This window comes from Pelodiscus sinensis, chromosome 8 (assembly GCF_049634645.1).
Source record: "Pelodiscus sinensis isolate JC-2024 chromosome 8, ASM4963464v1, whole genome shotgun sequence".
Classification (NCBI taxonomy): Eukaryota; Metazoa; Chordata; order Testudines; family Trionychidae; genus Pelodiscus; species Pelodiscus sinensis.
In genome coordinates, this window is record NC_134718.1 from 66,259,129 (window position 1) to 66,271,964 (window position 12,836).

The 12,836-nt window shown below is 42.6% G+C and overlaps 1 long non-coding RNA gene across 1 annotated transcript in view; it reads left to right on the forward strand.

The window, feature by feature from the left end:
* The first annotated feature begins 3,635 nt into the window (after positions 1–3,635).
* LOC112547742 (uncharacterized) overlaps positions 3,636–12,836 on the forward strand; it is a 48,384-nt gene continuing 39,183 nt past the window's right edge. The window contains exon 1 of the long non-coding RNA XR_012905817.1: positions 3,636–3,688. This is a non-coding gene — a long non-coding RNA (uncharacterized LOC112547742). The remainder of the gene's footprint in view (positions 3,689–12,836) is intronic.

Genomic DNA, 12,836 nt, shown 5'->3' on the forward strand with positions numbered 1-12,836 from the left:
ACCAATATTAGAACAGAGCATTTGGCCAAGAGGATGTCCTCTCCTTCTCTCACCCTTTCCTACCTGAACAGGGGTTGGTACTGGCTCTACAGCGTCCATCTATTCACTGCAGTCTCCCAGAGCCAGGCACAGCTTGCGTGTCAAACAGGTTTGACTGAGTGAGAACAGATTCAAATTGAGAACGTGGAAAATCCTGCCTGTCTGTAGGGAGGACGGGACAGTACAGCCAGGCTCTGCAAAGCCTGGAAAAGTGAGAGCCAGCATTCATGAGGGTCTCTTTCCAGCTCTGCCCTGGAATACCGACCTGAACCGTGTTACTGTCAATCAACCAAACTGAAGCTCACTGCCTGTCTTCCCTCCCCCCTCAGGCAGGTGCCTCTCATTCTTCTCTTGTGTATAAATGGGGTACCCCAAAATCAGTTGCAAAGACAGGAACATGACCAGGAATCTGAAACCTGACAACAGCTTTCCCAGGGCCTTCAATGAGGTTAGGATTTCACCCCAGCCCAACCCAATCCCCGACTCCCTTGCTGTAACCACCAGACACATCAAACTGTCCTGCAGATTTAGAGTCGCTTTGGGTGACGCAACAGAGGGGATAAAGAGAACATCTGCACCTCATTTGAAGTCAATCGGATAATATAGATAGAAATAATACTGTCTGGTTTTCCTGTATTAACCTGTCTGCTGACCTGATTGTTGAAATCCTGCCGGTGTGATGGTGCAGCTCATATTTAATTAAAGCCAAAGTTACATGGAAAGCACAGCCAGCTGTCTAGAGATATGCAGAGGTGATCATTCCGAATGCAAATAAGCATCTGGATGACCGGAGGTGAAGAACCAAACTGCTCATTTTCAATAGGTGGAACATACCGGTGAGGGTTAAAACATCATCCACCCTCTTCCAACTCAACTTTTTAAGCACTTGGCTCAAGCAAACTCCTTCTTCTGAGTAGCTGCAAAGGAAAAACAACCTGTTTTGCTTCATTACAGGATATAACGAGAGCCCAGAAAAACACAGACCTTCAGTTTACATTTGGAATCATGCCTTTATTTGCCCTGGAGGTTGTGCCCTTTAATTATCACTTTAACTCCCAGCTTCAAAGGAGCTGAATCCCACTGACCAGTTCAGGAAGTTGTGTTTCAGCTGGTTTCTTGTCAAATTCTCTGTGTGTTTGTGTGTTGCCAGCTCCCAGCATTCAGAAATTCTGAGGTTTCTTCCTTTGCCTGTAGGCTTCACATTTTCAATTTCCCCCCATACCAAGGGCTAGATTTTTATATGTAAGTGACAGCTGAGTCTCTTTCCTAATCACATGGCTGCAAGAGAAGAGATCACTGCATTTTGTGAGACTTGTGGGGTGGGAAGGACAGCGCTACAATGGCACCATGGGACACTGCACTTGAAATTAGAATTTCAACCATGTGCAAGTTCTGAGACATTTGATCCATACCTTGACTGTGGCAAATTTTGCAACAAAACAGCTCTCGATTCAGATTTGCAACTGGAGTGTCTCTAAAGTTTGGGGTTGTTCTGATGTGTGGTTAAAGGTGAGCCCATCTCCAACGGAAACCACAATTTAGCCCAGCTTCTTGCAACAACAGGACCAGTGTCACTCAAAACCAGGCCGCATTTTACAAACCTTTTGGCAAATCCCAGAATGGTGTTAGACAATCCTTAGACTCCGCAGCACAACTGGGGTGGAGGGAAAAGGGTCAAAGCCACCTTTACCTCTCTCCTGGTACCAGGAACAGCCAAGAGCAGAACTCCAGAGTTGCCCAGACTTTCACTGGCTAGAAACAGTCATGAAGGGACTTCTCTGCCCATCAGGGACCAATAGAGAGCATCATAATCATAATTTAGACATCTATCAGGGATGGTCTACGGTGCTTTGACTGGACTTGATGACCTCTCGAGGTCCTTTCCAGTTCTAGTGTTCTATGATTCTATAATCCAATCTCACCCCCTTTTGCCTCCATCATGTGTACCCTAGAATGCCCACTATCTGCCCTGAGTTGCCCACTAGGCCCAGCAGAAAGAGAGCCTGGTATGAAGACAGAAGACCCATCATTAGACTAGTCCAGGCCTCTGATAATACAAAGTACCTAAAAGGGTGTTACAAGGAGGAGAGTGAAAAAATGCTCTTGGCCTTTGAGGATAGGAAAAGAAGCAATGGGCTTAAACTGTAGCAAGGGAAGTTTAGGTTGGACATCAGGAAAAACTTCCTAACGGTCAGAGTGGTTAAACAGGAATAAATTGCCTGTGGGGGCCGTGGACTCTCCATCACTGGAGATATTTAAAAGCAGGTTGGATAGACATCTATCAGGGATGATCTAGATGGCGCTTGGTCCTGCCGTGAGGGCAGGAGACTGGACTTGACGACTTCTTGAGATCCTTCCCAGTTCTAGTGTTCTATTATTCTATGAAAGCGACATTTTTGGGGTCCCAGTTCTGTCCCCGAGTTTGTAGCAAACACAGGACCTGATTGGCTGAATTCTTGTTTGGAACCCATCTCAGTGATGTGCTGCCAGTATATTAGCAAGCCACTTCCACAACCATGTTCCCAATCTGCCTGTGACAGAACTCTGTGTCTCCGGGAAAGGGGAAGACTGGAGGGATATGTAAGTAGCAATGAAATCTTCTACACTACCTCTTCCATTTAGTGGCAGAAATTTAAATAGAAGCTGCAGTAGCTCTCACCAACATATATCTAGCTGCAACATAAATTGAGATTGATACGCGTTTCTTCTTCTCCCCTCCCCTCAATAATAATTTTTAAGACTCCCATTTAATTTACTTTTTCCAATGTGGTGGTTGGGGTGAATGAGAAGGGTGGAGCTGACAAAATGGTACAATAATGAGCTTGCTGGAAGTTTTCTCCAAATCAACTTCCATAAATCCTTTTAAAAAAAAATGAAGAATATAGCCAAATGAGACTTACTCTCCTGTAGGTGAGATAAGCATAACTTGCCAAGATGATCAGCTCATAATTCTTGAGCTTCATTTGTATCCATGTACCGGATATATAAAATGGGCTGCCTGTTACCATGGGAAATGATACAGTGTAACTAGTTTGTGTTATTGTAAATATAGTTTGTCAGCCAGAAATCTCTTATCATCATCCCAGGAGTCAGTTATTTATACTCTTACCCGTCCTTACGGTATAGTGTTACTCAACCACCTTCCTTCCAGTTTGTAAACAAAATACAGCTATAAAGCATTCTCAGCACTAATGTCATTTATATATCCTTAGGGAGGACATGAATATCAATTTGTATTTTTATAGGCTTGTTATTTAAAGATCAGTTGAAGGCCTCACGGCAGACAGAGAAAAGTTCTGCTTGTAAACAGGACTGCATAAATATATTTGCTACATTGCTCATCCCATGGCCTTTTTTTTTAAGGTGACATTTCCTTAAAAATAGGTCCTCTCAGATAGGTCTTCAGCTGGAGCAAATGGATGAAGCTCCATTGAAGTCAGTGGAGACGTTCCCGGTTACACCAGCTGAGGAGCTGATTCTGTATTTCTAAGTTCTCCTGTTTATTTCTCTCATCTGAAGTCAGAACCCTCAGCCATCACAGCTGGATTATGATGTCACAACTTTAAGATTTAGGGGCCAGAATCGTTCCCAGGACCAGAGAGGCAGAAGCTAGAGTAAATCCTAGATGAAGGCAGAGACAATCCATCAGGTAGTTTCAGCAAACCAAGATGCCAAAAGCCCATCAGGGAAACTAAGATAGCTATTTGCTGCCTCCAATGTAAATTATCTGGGAAGTGGCAAAATGTGGACTCTGTGGCTTTGTCTAGACTGGCCACTTTTTCCGGAAAAACTTGCCAGCTCTCTACACTGGCCGCTTGAATTTCCGCAAAAGCACTGACGATTGTATCATCGTGTAAGATTGTCAGTGCTTTTGCGGAAATACTATGCTTCTCCCATTCGGGCAAAAGTCTTTTTCCGAAAAACTTTTGCGCAAAAGGGCAAGTGTAGACAGCAGAGATTTATTTAAAGTACTTTTGCGGAAAAGTGTCCTGCCAATCTAGACGCGCTTTTCCGAAAATGCTTTTAACGGAAAACTTTTCCGTTAAAAGCATTTCCAGAAAATCATGCCAGTGTAGACATAGCCTGTGTGTTTTCAGTGGAACTTTCACTGGAGTGAATTCTGTAGATTCCTCATTGTATCATCAGCTTGCCCATATCCGGCTCTGTGGTGAAGCTGGCACCTCATTGGGGTCTATAATATGTTGTTAAAAATGAATAATCCTGTGGCACCTTAGAGACTAACAAAAATATATACAGGCTGAACCTCTCTAGCCCAGAACACTCTCATCTGGAAATATCTGTCACCAGGAATGATTTTAGTTAGCCAGATATCCACTTATCATGGATGTGGCCAAGTTTCCCATGGTCCCATAAAGTTTGTTTACAGCCACCAGCCCTAGCCCTCAGTGTTCTGTGCTGTTATTTAGCTCTAATTTATCCCTAAATGTCCTAGTAAGCAGAGGAAGTGTAGATAATCCTGCTAGACAATACTGACCTTCTGTGATCCAGAAAATTCTCTGGTCCAGAACCGGTCAAGTCCTGAGGGTGCCGGACTAGAAAGGTTCAGCCAGTATACAGTATCACAAGCTTTCATGGGCAAAACCCACTTCTTCAGATGAGATGATCTTGAGTGCATAGTAATTCGTATTAAAGATTCCTTATACAGGAAAAGAGAATGTGGGGGCTGAAATATGAATGTGGTTTCTTTCAATCTGAAGTAGGGTGAATTTTCACCCCTTTTTTGTTCAGGAATTATCCCAATGATTGACTTGCATGAATTTGTTGGCTGTTGATAATGTAACCAGTGGATGGTTGATGTGAATGGATTTCAGCCTCCACAATGCTCTGTCCCAGCTATTACTTTGAGCATTTGTTGGCCACACTGTGGGATTGGTCACCTAAGTCACATAGTATTGTGCTGGTGATATTTGCTTCCAATTATTTATAAGTAAGTTTTTACCCTCCACAGTTCAGGAGAAAAGCTTTCTGATGTGACTCTTGAAGGCTCAAAAACTAGAAGGGCAATTCAAAGAACCCCAGATTAATTAATGATAAAAATCTTGTGATTCTAAGGACAGTGCGTGCGTGCGTGCGTGTGTTCTGGAGGGCTCACTGAACAGTTGTCTTTGGTAGTACTGCTCATGAAGCACATCTTAAAACCTGTACAAATCCTTAATTGTCACAATTTTGGTATATTCTATGTACACTTATTCTAATGAGTAGAAGATGGCATCTCTGAGCCTTGTGTATGTAAGAGTCACTTCTGTGCTGGTGTATCTTCTCTTAGGGACAGAACTTTTATATTTCTTATACATTTTGTCTGATAATTGTACCTCTATTCCCATGGTAGAGGGACATGTTATTTTGGGAATTCCTGTTCTTAGTTCCTTGATGACTTAGAATTCCTGGTGTAAACATCTATCTATGCCAGCATCACAAATGTTTACACTGAAATGTTCATGACAATATTTGTACCCATGTAACTCTTACAGGAAGCAGAATGTTGACCAGGGAGAAAATATGACTTTGGGATTGCAATAAAGGAGTGGTACATGGCCAGCTCTGCCAATGATGCACATCCGTATATATATGCTGAAGTCACTGAAGCTATGTTGATTTACCCCAGGTGAGAATCTAACCCACAGTATTAAGGCACTGATTAAAATAACCATTATTACCATATGGTTCACACAGTACAGATCCTATGGCACAGCCAAGCCAAGAACGTTGTATGGCTAGGGTAGCTCCCCTGAGAAAAATGTGGCCTTTGCAATTAAGCTTAAAATACACTTTTAACAGCTATAAATATCACACTGGCTGCATTGCTTCTTGCTCCAGCCAGCTTGACAGTTAAAGAGTTTCATGTGAGAAAGTTGAACTGTGACTCAAAAACTTGGATTATTACTGTGTAAAACTTTCCATGTAACCAAGAATCGGATAGCAAGTCACCCCCCACTTATCACACAGAGTTTTCTCTCCTCCAGGAAATTGCCAAAAGAGCTCCCACACAAATTTCAGATCTCCGCTCTCAGCATTTCACCAAGTTAATCCTTGAGACCAGCTGGAGAGTGCAAGATAATTGGCCCAGTTAGGAAAATGCTTCTATTTACAAACAGGGAAGGTGGATATTTGTGGTGCAAGAACTGCACTATGCTTTTGTATCTTTAGTGAGAGTTTTGCCAACTTATGCACAGGGCACACCAAGTTCAAAAAAGAAGACAGAGGTTTTGGCATGCAGATTTTTGACACCATTATGATTCAGAGAATCACATTACCTCTCCAACCACTTACGAATCAACAAAACATGAAGAGCCTGCATAATTCATGACTTAACGCTATCAATCTCATTCATTGGCATGCTGGGCACATAGCAAGAGGACTCTTTGGCATCTGATTGGCATGTGTGACCTCTGTAGTCCTGGTACTTTTTGAACTTTTGATTTAAATATTAATTGCTAGCCAGGAGGGGAGGAACAAACAAGTGATCCTTAATGTCAGTAAAACTTTTACTATCCCTCTACAGTACCTGAGTCACTCTAATATAAGATTGGCATAAAATGCACCTTCCCTGATGTGAGCTTCTCAAAGTGGCTGATACTTGAGCTTCCTACTTGAAAGTGTGTGGAAGGTAGGGAGGGTTTGCTTAAAAACATGTGTGACTCCTGGACAGACTCTCATCCTGCAATGAATACTGGGGTCACAGAAAATGGGATTCAAATCATGCATTGCAGACCTAGGAGAACTGGGATAGAACCTTGCTCTTTGGTCTGTGCACGCATAAGCCTCCATACATAAGAGGTCTCTCTGAGATAATATACTAAAAGACTATGTTAAAAGAACACTATTAAGGCTGTAAACTCAACCACTCCAAAGTTCAGAAATGGCAGATTTGAGGTTGTCCATGTTAACATAGTTGGAATTTTTACATGTATATTATCTAATACGGTCTTTAATTACATAATCACATACTATTTAAATTTTTAAATTCTGGGTTCCCTTTTTTTCCACCCAGCTCATCTGAAGAAGTGGGGTTTCCCCAAGAAAACTCATGATACTTTATATATTTTTGTTAGACTCTAAGGTGCCACAGGACTCCTTGTTGCTTTTAAAGTTACTGACTAACATGGCTACCCCCTGAGACTTTTTCACATACTATTTGTCCCCCAAAGTTTCCTGCTTTATTCAGTACACATGATGGACAGCGTTCATTTAATAAACTATTCAGTATTTTGTTTTCTCTTCGTTGTTCAGCGTGTGATCTGAGCCCTTATTTACTGCACACTATTCAAACTAAACTTTTTGGTGGTGCTTATCGCTGTAGGATATAGGGGCTTCCCAAAAATTAATGTTCATAATATTACTGTAACAAGAGGAGATATTATTCCCAACTTACCTATCAGGAATTGAGGCACAAAGAGGTTGAGATAAAAAATTTCCACTAATTTTGGGTGCACAAGTTGAGAGATCTAAGACTTGAATTTTCATAGTACTTACAGAGCTACATAATGTTGTAGCTCCTACTGATCTCAGTTGCAACTGTGAGTGCTCAGAACAACCACAGATCAGATCCCAGTATATCAAGTTGGAAACCCTTACAATGAAGAACACACAAGTTAGTGGCCACCTGTGGAACATTTTGGGGTAAGTGACTTGCCCAGCATCATTTAGGAACTCTGTGGCAGAGGCAGAGTTGCAATCCAGTTTTCCAGGATACCATTCAATTTCCTTCACCATGAGAGAGAACCCTGCCTCATTCTCTCCATGCCTTCCAATTTCTGCAACCAATAAGGCCGGGGTCCTAGAAACAACAGCCCCCTTTATTACACAGTCCTACTCTCCTTGCTCAGATTTTCCCAGTTCTATGTTCTCACCCCTCATCTACTCCTAATCTCATCAGACTCGTCCCAATCTATTCCTTTTCCACCCCCATCATCCATGTTTTGTCCTCTCTCGGCATTCAGTTCAGATGGCTTCCACCTCCCTGTTGCCTTGGTGCCTGTAGAAGCGGAGTGAAAAGTGTCTTGAGAGGCAGAATCACTCCTCTCAGTTCCATTACCAAGCCCCACTCCGTTCTGGACAACCATTAGGAAAAGTCCAGATCCCCTCTTGTCCCATCTTCCCTCATAGCACTGGGCTAGAACTTCCTCAGTTGCTCTGTGAGATGCTGCACGCTGTAAGTGGCTGGACATTCTCAGTGAGGATGGACTTGTCAGGGATTTTAACTGCTAACGTCTACCCTAGGCCTGCGTGTATTGTGCTTTTCCAAAGACTTATAATTTGGCCAGATTTGGATAGATTTCCTCAGAGATGATAAAAGGCACCTTCCTCACACAAGAACCACCCTTTCCCCACAAATTTCAAGTGCCTCCAATGCATGGGGGCACTTGATCTGCTCAAAGAAAGGCCATCAGAATGTTTTTTTTGAGAGACGTCAGAAAATATATATTTCCCTAGCCTCATTTTTGGAAATGGATAAACTCTTCTGGATAAGCGGCGAGGAGTCCTGTGGCACCTTATAGACTAACTGAAGTGTTGGAGCATAAGCTTTCGTGGGCAAAGACCCACTTCATCAGATGCATGTAGTGGAAATTTCCAGAGGCAGGTATAAATATGCAGGCCAGAATCAGGCTGAGGTGGATCCAATCAGGGAGGATGAGGCCCACTTCTAGCAGCTGATCTGGAGGTGTGAATTCCAAGAGAGGAGAAGCTGCTTTGTAGTTAGCAAGCCATTCACAGTCTTTGTTTAATCCAGAGTTGATTGTGTCAAACTTGAAGATGAACTGTAGCTCAGCAGTTTCTCTTTGAAGTCTGGTCCTGAAGTTTTTTTGCTGCAGAATGGCTACCTTTAGATCTGCAATTGTGTGTCTGGGGAGATTGAAGTGTTCCCCTACAGGTTTTTGTATGTTGCCATTCCTAATATCTGATGTGTCCATTGATTCTTTTACGTAGGGACAGTCCAGTTTGGCCGATGTATATAGCAGTGGGGCATTGTTATCTTCTGGATAGAAAATACAGATTGAGGCAGAGACCTGGCATGTCAAAATTGCATCCCAAATGGTTAAAGTTTGGTAGAGCAATTAATTACTGAAAATAGCGTCTTATATTGGGAAGTGCCAGACAAACTAAGTAACTACTAACCCTATCTATAATTTGCAGTAAGGTCTATCATGGGCCAGCCAGTAGAGAGCAACACCACTGACCCTACACACAAAGTCCAGTACATTCTACAGTTGCTCTCTGACATGGCGGTGGTTATGAAGTGGTAGTATGCATGGAGTGTGAGAGGAACAGGACAAACCCCAGTTTAACAAACCACCTGTGCTCCCTGCCCCCCACTAGACTACATTCCTCTTTCGAAAGAGGAATGCAAATGAGAAAAATCGAAAATGCAAATAAAGGGCTGATTTACAAATCTTACGCTTCATTTGCATAATCTCTTCTGATTGCTTTTTTGGAAGAGATTTTTTGAAAAAAAGCAGTCTAGATGGGTTTCTTTCAGAAAAAAACCCCTTTTTCGAAAGAACCCTTATTTCTAAAAAATGAGGTTTTCAGGGTTCTTTTGGAAAAGGATTTTTTTTTAAAGAACCCCATCTAGACTGCTTTTTTTTTTTGAAAAATCTCTTCTGAAAAAGCGATCGGAAGAGATTATGCAAATGAAGCACAAGATTTGCAAATCGGTGCTTCATTTGCATTTTCGATTTTTCTCATTTGCATTCCTCTTTCGAAAGAGGAATGTAGTCTAGATGTACCCTAAGTCAGCAACAGCTGTGAAGTTATGCTACCGCTTGGCTGTCACAGCAAGGGCTGGGGCTACATAAGCAATCCTATTGGGTCATGTGTGAGACAGAGGGTCTGTTACTATTTCTCAGAGCCACGGTAGCTTGCTTGCCTTTTCTGGAAAGCTGAACACCGGTTTCTATGTGGTGCGGCATCTTCCCTAACTTCTCCCTTCTTCTGGCCTACTGTAGTCCCAACCTTATGTCTACAAACATAGGCTGGGTCTCAGACAGGACCATAAGAACCAGATTTTCAAAGTTTGCTGCTGTTTGCCTGCATTTGCATATAACTTATGTTTGCTTCTGGAAGTACTAGGGCTGCCTTCGGTGCCCCGACATAATTAATGCCAGCATTAAACCCTCCTACTCTGTCATGGAGTGGAAAAGGTGATTCCCCTGATTCTGAGTTAGCAACTGATTGGATGATATAATAGACTTCCGATAATCCGGAACCTATGGGACCTGAGTGGTGCCGGATTATCAAATATGCCGGACTATCATGAGGTACTAGAAGATGGTTATATATATACTGTATACATTATATACTGTATATAAAGTGTTCCTAACCCTTTTTATTGTACATACTGTATACAGTATACTGTAATGTTTTAGTTTTTTTAAGCCTTTTTTACCCTTTTTGCTGAGTTCAGCTGCTGCTGCTGTTACCTCGTGACTCATTTTTTGCCGAAGCTCACTGACTAGGCTCTTGCCATTTTGATGCCGGACTATCAGGAGTGCCGGACTATTGGACGCCGGACTATTGGAGTTTTACTGTATTATGGTCCCGATCTTTAGCTGATGTACATTGGCATAGCTTCTTTGGGTTGCCAGTGCTATGCCAATTTCCACCAGCAGAAGGTTCTGCCCTGTATTGTCTGCTGCCTTTGGTATGCAAAGGAGAGGTAGTTGGAAAAAAATTATGATATTCTTCCTATTTTCCAACTGCCTCTTTTGCAGACTGTAACTACTAAGCAATACTGTATGTGGCAATGGGACATGAAGTACTACTTCATCTTCTATCACAGCAGTTCATTCTGCAACAAAAATGTCAGGTTGGTCGTGGGGGGTCTGGGTTTTAAGAACACCACAGATTGCTTCGGATTTGTAATATGCACATGGAGAATTTTTGAATTTATTTTCCATCTTCTTGGCATGCCCTGCTTTGTGTGTCACGGCAGATGTAAAAAAAACCCACTCTTTTCCAAGCAGACAAGGCACTTCCTCTCCACAAGATTACCCGGTCTTCCGAAAGTTCTCCAGTTCCAGTCTGGATTGCTGAACAAAGCTGGTGTCATAGCTGGCTGCTCTGGTAGAAGGCTGGTCTCTGGAACAAACTGAAGCACACTGGCATAAGAACTGCACCTCGCCTGGAAAAGCAAGAAGAAACTGTAGAACTAGCCTACCAAAGGGAAGAATCTGGACAGGGATTTTAGTGAGCTGGCTCAATTAGGGTGCGTCTACACAGCACCCTAACCTTGAAATAAGATACACAATTTGAGCTTTGTAAATTGCTAATCTTATCTCAAACCTCATGGGGAATAAAGGATCTTGCACAAAAGGTTTTTTTTTCCAGAAAATAGCTCTGTCTACACAGGGCTTTTTTGTGCAAAGGCCTCTTCTGCAAAAAGGATCGGAAGAGAATATGCAAATGAGATTGCTCCATTTGCAAATGAGTGCTCCATTTGCATTTCCTCTGCCGAAAAACTGCCACAGTGTAGATGTAACCTAGCTGTAGGCACTCTGTTAATCATCTGTGAGGCATTTGAATCTCTCCTAAGCGGCTGTACAAGTGCCCAATTTACTGGGAGCACGGGAGGGGAAGTAGATTAAGTGAATTGTTTTTATAGATGCTAACACAATACTTGCTGCTACACTAATTTAAACCCATTATGCTACTGAGAATAAAATAAATCATGTTTGAACCAAGCACTGCTATAAAGAAGCAAGAGCATTTAGGAGAAATTATTTAGTAGTTAAGTTTTTGGGGTCAGAATTTGCTAATGGGGTTACAAGAGCTGACTACCACGTCCATAGGATTTCAATGACATGATAGTCCTGAAAATCCCAGACTGGATGTCCGTGGAGTTTAAAACCATTCCCTAGACATAACTGCAGTATGATGGGGAAAGAAGGGTGTCATTTTCCAGGGAGAAAATTCTGAAGCCACAGGAACACAGTGCATCAGAGAAGCCCAAGGTACTCACTCATTTGGATTTCCTCAACAACCTGGCTGGCTTTTATTAAAATAAAAACTAAGCCCACAGAGTGGTTTAAGAGCAATAGAACACAGTTATGACACCAGGCTCATCAGAGTCGCTCAGATATGTAGCTGTGTCTCCAGACTGGATTAAGCACAAGAGAAGATGTGAACATTAGTTACCACAGTCTATTGCATGTTCTCCACCATGCCAAGGCAATAGGAATGTGGAAGGTGCAGATTCTTTAGGAGCCTAAATACAGCTAGTGTCTCTACTCACTTATCTCACCAAAGAGGTGATACAATGGCCACTGACTTTAATGAGAAGAGATCCATGGTGTTTGACTTTGGCCTTCTGAGCTGAGATATTAATCCTTCTGTTAGTGACCTGAAGTAGAACGCTGTCCAAACCGTATCTATTATAATTGTTGTTAGGGGTTCAAAATGCTATGGGAGCAGTGGGGAAAAGCCGCAAGGGAAGCGTGACACTGCACCGCTGTTCCCACAGCTGGTACAGAGCCGGTTCCTTCTCCATACCAAGGGTGTTCCTGGATTAGGGATACTTGGTGTATGGAAGTTCATATGTGTAAGTATTACCATGGCATCACAGACTGCCCTCCTGGGCTATCCAGTCTATCTTGCCACCCTGGCAAGCTGGATTCAGTGATAAAGGGTCACTTGCACCAAAGATCCCTAAGCTTTCCTGTTGCTCCCACTTCCAAAAGACCAAGCCACTGACCTCAGGTCAATTTGTGTCTCATATCTCTCACCTGAGACACCACTGGGAAAAGTGTGGAGCTTTGAGTGGGAGAGGCGGGGCTAGA